This window comes from Dermacentor andersoni, chromosome 1 (assembly GCF_023375885.2).
Source record: "Dermacentor andersoni chromosome 1, qqDerAnde1_hic_scaffold, whole genome shotgun sequence".
Lineage (NCBI taxonomy): Eukaryota > Metazoa > Arthropoda > Arachnida > Ixodida > Ixodidae > Dermacentor > Dermacentor andersoni.
In genome coordinates this window covers 370,437,128-370,445,076 of record NC_092814.1, presented here as the reverse complement: position 1 = coordinate 370,445,076, position 7,949 = coordinate 370,437,128, and positions in this window count along the sequence as shown.

Genomic DNA, 7,949 nt, shown 5'->3' with positions numbered 1-7,949 from the left:
GCGTACTGTAAATCGAGCCAAAGAGGAATACGATGTTAGACATTACGATTACCTTTCTAATTAAAATAATAAGCGTGCTTTATTTGCATTCCTTCGTGCTAGGAAGGTACTACCAACACCCTTAACATCAGACTCAATTGTTTTGACCCCGCAGGAACTGAGCGCCTCCCTAGAAGAGATTGCCGAAGGCTTATAAAATCGATTTACGGCCAGGCTTCCGGCTATTCATTCTACATTATATCCTTGGGATGGCTTTACTCCAATTTCCTTAGCTGAACTAAATGAGACTGCACTATATTTACCGAATTCAGCCCCTGGCCCTGATGGTGTCACAAATGCAATGTTAAAAATAGTGTTGCAGTAATCGCCTAACGCTCTTTTAGACCTCGTGAATTATTCAATTAAATATGCTTGGATTCCGTTGCACTGGAAACTTGCCAAAGTAATATTGATGCCTAAGAAACAAGAAGGAAGGTATGTATTGGAGAACATTAGGCCCATTGCGCTTACATCAAACGTGGTAAAATTCATCGAGAGGCTTCTTCACCGTTGTATCATGAAATTTATTAGTGATAATTCCATCCTTAGCCCCTGTCAGATTGGTTTCAGGGCCGGCTGCTCCATCTGGCATGCCCACGTCGACTTAGAAAGCCGAATACAACTCGCTCGACGTCATAAGCAATACGCTGCCGTAGCAACGCTCGATATCGCTAAAGCATACGACACTGTGGAGCACACTGTATTGATCAATCGGTTACCTTCCTGTGGTGTTCCTGGGTATATAATAGCGTGGATTCAGTTATTCTTAGGTGAAAGGGAATTCTCTTGCTACCAAAGCGGCGTTTCCTCTTCTAAACACAAACAAACGAGAGGCGGACTGTAAGGCTCACTCCTTTCTCCGGTGCTTTTTAATATTCTGATGAGTACACTACCTTGTCATCAAGAAATAACTACTTATGTTTATGCAGACGATATTGCGTTTTTTGCATCTGCAAATGACATCCACACGCTATACCAACGACTGCAAACTTACCTTTATGCTCTGGAGAGGTGGTTAGATGTTAGTCACTTCACACTCAATGCCAGCAAATGTGCTGTTCTCGTTTTTCCGATACGTGACATAGTGCACATTTCATTGTCTTACCACCTTCAAGACATACCACAGGTGGAATCAGTTAAATACCTCGGAATTATTTATAACGCCTCTCTCAACTGGCGCTCACACATAGATCATGTGACTGGAAAAGGTACCCGTGCAATTGGCATATTGCGTAGACTGAGCAGTCGTCGAATAGGATTGAGAAGAGATACACTCCTAATGATATATCGTATGTACGCTCGCCCTGTGTTAGAATTTGGTTGCGTGCTCTTCTCTGGAGCTCCAGCCTACATGTCCCGTCCTCTAATCCTCTTAGAAAGAGAAGTATTACGTCTGTGTTTAGGTCTTCCTAAATTTGTTGCAAATTCTATTCTTTATCTAGAATCCCGTGTTCCTCTACTTTCGTGCAGGTTCCGACTTTGGACGGTGCAGACGTTCTTAAGAATTTATGAATCACCGCTGCGTCATCCCCAAACAATCTTCATTTCACAACCTGCATTGTTTTTCGGTGTCATCTGGCCGCGACTACGCAAATCATATTCGTGCAAAAATTACTCGACTCCTTGGGCGTGCGCATATGCGATGTACTTCCTATTCCCGACAGAGCTGTTGCAACGGATATTCAATTCGATGACATTTTTCCGAATAGTGCAAAATTACTTTCACACCGTATTCTGCACGGTATATTACAAGATCATCTGAGAAACCTTCAAACAAACGTTGTAATTGCTACAGATGCTTCACAATGTGAAGAAAAGTCAGGTGTAGGAATATCTTCCTCTATTCTCGATTGGACATTTTCTCTTCGGCTGCCAGATTTCATACCGATCTTTTTAGCCGAATTCATGGCCGTGGTGCTGGCATTACGCAAATTAGGACCATCAATTTCGTCAGCCGTGATAATCACTGATTCGTTATCATTGTGCTGATCCCTTACTGCTTCTAGTGATTCTCGCGCGATGAGGACATTTCATTTATTGGTACCTGGTTACTTGAGAAGCGTGCGTTTCATTTGGGTGCCTGGCCATAAAGGACTAATTATAAATGAAATTGCAGACTCTCTAGCCAAGGCATCGATAAGTGGCCCGATTCTCCCTTGCTGCCCTTTGACTGCTTATGTCACTGCTGCTAGATTTCGCAGGAGTGTCATTATACAGACAGTATCAGGCTGCGCAATTAATAACTCTGTGGATTACGGACATCTCCAACACCCTTGGAACAGAGATTTTTGCCGAACACGGAAAATTGAAGAGTCCATCACGAGGCTGCGCTGCCGTATACCTGCGTTGAACTTCTACCTCCACAGGTCTGGTCTGGGCCCCTCACCATTATGCTCATTCTGTGGCGAAGCGGAGACAATAGACCATTTCTTGTTGTCTTGCAGACGTTTTTCTATTATAAGAAAACGACTACTCGAAATCCCGCTTCGCTCTGTTGCTGTAACTTTATCAGTGCCTGTGATCCTATCTTTTGGAGCCTCCATTATTGGGTTCAGCCACAGAAATGTTTGCTTGGCGATCCAAAATTACCTCATTGAAACCGATCGATTTCCATGTTAGATTGATCGTTCTCCCTCCTAGCCATAGCTTTCTTTTATTTCTTATGTAATATTATTATTATTATTATTATTATTATTTTATACCCAGTTTTCATCTAATTATTTCCTTTTTTCTCTAAGCACAGAACGTTTACTTTTAAACTCCAACGCTCAAATTGTGAACTCCCTTGTAATCATTATTATTTTTAGGCACCTAATTGAACCACCCGATTCTTGGCCAATCTCTCACTGTGGGTATGTGCCACGGCCACTCAGGACAACAAAAAAACAACAATATTTTGAATAAATTGGGCACATATCTAAAAGCGTCTGTGTTGAATGTGTTTTTATATTCCTTTCTCCACGAATACGCAGAGCCTTGTTGTTGCGTTGTAGTCGCAATTGTTCTCATTTTTTGCTATGCCACGGTTTATATGAGATATTTTTGCACTGAGCAAAGAGTCAGTGAATTCGTCTAGAATTGCTAAGCCAGCACCGACGCCCGCGACACTTTCTAGATATGTTAACCTTGCTTCCACTTGTTCTCAATGAGATTGTGTTTATACGATATGCTTTGTGTTTAAAAAAAAAAAAAAAACGACCTCTTCGATGACTAACGTTTGCTGGGTTCAGTCCACTCATCAGATGTTATAACGTACCTTGCAGACTGCACAATAAGTGAAATCATTTCTTCTGAATATTAGTCACCCTTTGCTTAGGTAACTTTTCTTATAACGTCCTTTTCCCTGAGAAAAAAAAGAATCAAAATACTTCTTTTTTTGTGCAGCAGCTGAACACTTCTTTTCAGCGGAGAGATGCTATGATGCGGTATGAAACTACCTCGTCCTCACCAAGTTCAATGAACGAAGTCTGGATTAGTAGAAATACAGGCATTGATTGGATGCACAATTATTTCCCCCCCAAAAAAACAGTTCCTTGCTAACCTGCACGTTGAAACTGTTTTATAGTTCACCGCAGCTATCGGTGTCAGCTGCATTCATATTTATATGAATCCTACAAAGAAACAGCACCACACAGCAGACATGTAAAAATATTTTTTTGCTAGTAGAAATGCAGAAAAACTCTTTCGAATGGAACAGTGGGAATAATGCGAAAACTTCCAACTGGAAATTTAAACGCATCGTGGCCAGAAATTTCTATCTTGCTATATGTTGCATCTCTCGCGTTGATGCCGCTATCAGACATATCGCCGATTCTACCTGCAACTACAGTTCCCGCAACCCTCAAGCCGTTATTCAGGCGTTCCGAGGCTGCCGTTTCTTCTCGTTACGCCATATTACGCTTTTGGAGAAGTTTAGGAAACCCTCGTTGCGCTGAGTTTCGACGACACGCATGCGCAGACGCGGCGAGAGCAGGGTTACTTGTTTGATTCGTGCTATTCATTGCTCCTCTGCTTGACATGAATCTATGCTTGAGACAGGCAAAAGAATTAAGCAAAACACCACAAAATCTCAACCGAAGCTGAATTGACTTATGACGTTTTTCACTCGTCGATCTGGAGCAGGATTTTTTTCTCCACGGCGGCGAATCCAAATTTCACTGGTCGACCTGGAGCGGGTTCGCCCTTCCCACTGGACGTTTCGGATGAACTCGCTCCATGCCGGATCGCCCTCACTTGCTGCGCTGCCGACGCGCTGATTCGGGTGTAAATAGGACGAGAAGAGTACGTCACTTCCGCTCGCTGTGGGACGGCGATTTTGGTGGCCATGCAAACGCACAGATCAGAAGTCAGTTTGTGTGACGTGTACGCACAGAGTTCCTGTACGACCCACCGCGGAGCAGTTCGCTCTCCGCTGCCAGATTCGGATTGGTGAAACGCGAGCTCTCGCTCGAGGATTTTGGCGACCGTTTCAGGTCGTCCAGTGAAAAACGCTATTAAAAAAAAAAAGTTTAAACCTATTTAAATACCGCGCCGATCTCGGCGACAAGAAACATCGGTGGCATGGCGCCGATCAGTTTGCGTCGATTTGCGTCGGCGGCGGCGGCGCGCACAACCTCTCGGCGCACACCTCTACCCTCACCGCACGTCGAGCTGGTCGCCTCCTCCTTCCTGCTGAAGTACCCGCGTCACGTGATACGCATGGTTTTGATTTCATTGTTTCTTTTTTCCTCCCGGAAGGAAAGCGCTCGGTTTCTTAATAGGCTCTCTATCGTGATTTCTGCTGCAGCTGTCTGCATACACGTCGGCGGGTACCGCGTGCCATAGGGTAGAGCACCGAGAACACGCTCGCCCTCACCCTAAAAAATAATTTATCTCTTAGTGTGCTTCCTGCCCAGCCCTCCTCCCCCTCCGCACCCCTCCCCATGACCGGTCCAGTGCGTGCAACCCCGAAAAAAATTTCTGGCTACGCCAGTGGCCGCGTGAAATGCCTCCAACTCCGTCCTTACGCCTCGTTCCGGAGCGCACGTTGACCCGGCACGCAGGTCGAATACCAGTGACGAGGAGAAGAGTTGAGCCCGGAGAAGCCCCAAGGACGGCGGGGCCCCAGCGACAATTCTTACTCGGCGGTACAACCGTACAACTGAAAAGATTGGCATCTCACATAGCTGTATGTCGTAATTCAGATAAAAAAAGCACTTCAATCTAGTATCCTGCATAATTTCTGCCACAGGCGTCACATGTATGTGACCTTTTTGGGTGATGGAAACTGATCAAGAGAGAGAGAGAGAATGAAGAGGGAAGGCCGGGATGTTAACCAGATATGAGTCTCCGGTTTGCTACCCTACACTGGGGATGAGGATACGGGTTAGAAAGATGACAGAGAGGAAAACGCTAAAAAAAAGAAAGAAAAAGAAACACGCACACATGGAGATACACACACAAAAGGCGTTCCAGTTAAAGGCGTTCGTAAAAGCCGGTAGATCGCAAAAATCGCAATAGCGCTTGCACGGCCTTCTTCTGTGGCGTTAGCTCCCTTCGATGTTGTAGAATTCTTTTTTCGTATAGCGGTTGGTCGTCCAGTTGGTCAAGTTCGTGGTAAAGGCATTCCCTCTGTGGACTGTATTGCGGGCAGGCGCACAAAATATGGCCAATTTATCGTTCATGGCCGCAGTAGTCATAGGTTGGGGTGTCGGTCATCCCTATGCGGAACGCATAGGCTTTGATAAAGGCAACGCCCAACCACAGTCGATGCAAAAGCGTGGCGTCTCCACGGCGAAGCTGTGATGGCGCTCGAAGACTTAATGTTGGATCAAGTGAGTACAGTCGCGTATTTCTTAAAAGGAGGTCATTCCATTGTGACATGGCGTACTGCCGAGCAAGCAGGCGGAGTTTCCGTGCTGGGTCAGTTCTGGAAAGTGGAATTGGTACATGGTGCTCCTCAGTATGGGCTGAACGGGCAGCTTTATCGGCCCGTTCATTGCCGATAATCCCACAGTGACTTGGAAGCCATTGGAAAGTTATTTTATGGCCTCCATCACTTATATGGTGTAACGTGTCTGTAATGTCAAATATTAGCTGTTCGTGCGGTCCGCGTCGTAAAGGTGACAGTAGAGACTGCAGTGCCGCCTTGGAATCACAGAATATCGTCCACTTCTGTGGCTGTTCATTACCAGTGTATTGAAGGGCACTAAAGATCGCTGCGAGCTCTGCTGCCGTCGACGTTGTCGCGTGAGTCGTCTTAAATTTGATTGTTGTCACTGTCGCTGGTATCACGATTGCCGCCGCGGAGCTCTTTTGGCAAGACAGATACATCAGTGTAGATATGTGCAGAATCACGGTAGTTCTCGTACAGAAATAGTAGCGTGAGCTGTTTAAGGACTGGTGATGATAGATCAGCTTTTTTCGTGATGTCAGGTATAGTGAAATTGATTTTTGGCTAAGCGAGGCACCACGCAGGAACCGAAGGTCTGGCAGCCGGAGTGAAACAAGTTGGCAATGATTCATCATGTGCGGTAATTGTTTGGCTGAAAGATGTGCGAGGTATGTCCGCTGGTAGAGAGGCTAAGTGGTGACGAGAAGTCCTGGTTAGATGCCTTATATGGGTCCTGCGAACCTCGATTTCAATGTGGGTCTTCACAAAGTGGTCTCTAGCCATTGCTGTCGTAGCCGCTGTTGATGCACTCTGAGGCAGGCCTAGACAGATCCGGAGCGCTTGAGCTTGAACACTTTGTATTATACGTAGATTCCTTTTACCTGTGTTGGTTGTTGCTGGCAAGCTGTATCGCAGAAAGCCTAGAAAAAGCACCCTTTACAGTTGTAACATGGCACTTGTCGACATTCCCCAAGTCTTGCCGGTGAAAAACTTGAACAGGTGGCAGATGCCTGTCAACCGTTTTTTCACTTATGATACGTGAGGGCTCCATTATATGTCCCTGTCGATTATGACGCCAAGAAATTAGTGCGATTGGACATGTGGTATTATTTGGCCATTTATCATTGCGCCGTAGTTTGTCATGGGTTTGCGTGTAAATGGCACTAGTGCGCATTTCTCGGAGGAAATTTCCAGGCCTCGATTACGGAGGTAGATAGCAGTTTGGGTGGCGGCTCTCGGAATTCTCGCTCGCAACTGTAGGCGTGTTACTGCAGACGTCCATATGCATATGTCATCCGCGTACAATGATAACCTGACTGTACTTGCCACGTGCTCAAGGAGAGCAATTAGATTTAGATTAAATAACACAAGGATAAGTACACCGCCTTGGGGGACGCCGCGGCAGCTTTAATGCAGAGAAGTATGGCCTTCCTCGGTACTTACGAAAAAGGATCGCATGAAGAGATAACTCCGTATCCACTGAAACATCTGACCACCCACTCTTACGTCTCTGAGAGCAGAGAGGATGGTTTCATGCGTAACGTTGTCATAATCCCCTTTGACGTCGATGAACAAAGAAGCGCAGATACACTTACGGCATTTCTCATGCTGAATGTAGGTGACCAGGTCGACGACGTTATCAATCGATGATTGACCACGTCGAAAGCCCGCCATGGCATCCTGGTAGGTGTTGTGGTACTCCAAGTACCACTGCAGGCGTCCTAGGACCATCCTCTCCATTACTTTGCTCACACAGCTTGCCAAAGCGATCGGGCGATATGACGAGAGTTCCAACGGCGACTTGCCAGGCTTCAGCAGTGAAACAAGGCGACTTGTCTTCCAGCTTGTTGGTAGCGCACCATTTCTCCAAGATTCATTGTACAGCTCAAGGAGAGCACCTCTCGCTCGCTCACCCATATCACAAAGAGCTCGGTAGAAAATTCCATCAGGTCCTGGCGCTGATGCATGGCCACACAAAGCTAATGCTGCCTTGAATTCATGGATTGAAAATGGTAGATCTATGCGGTGATCACCTGGT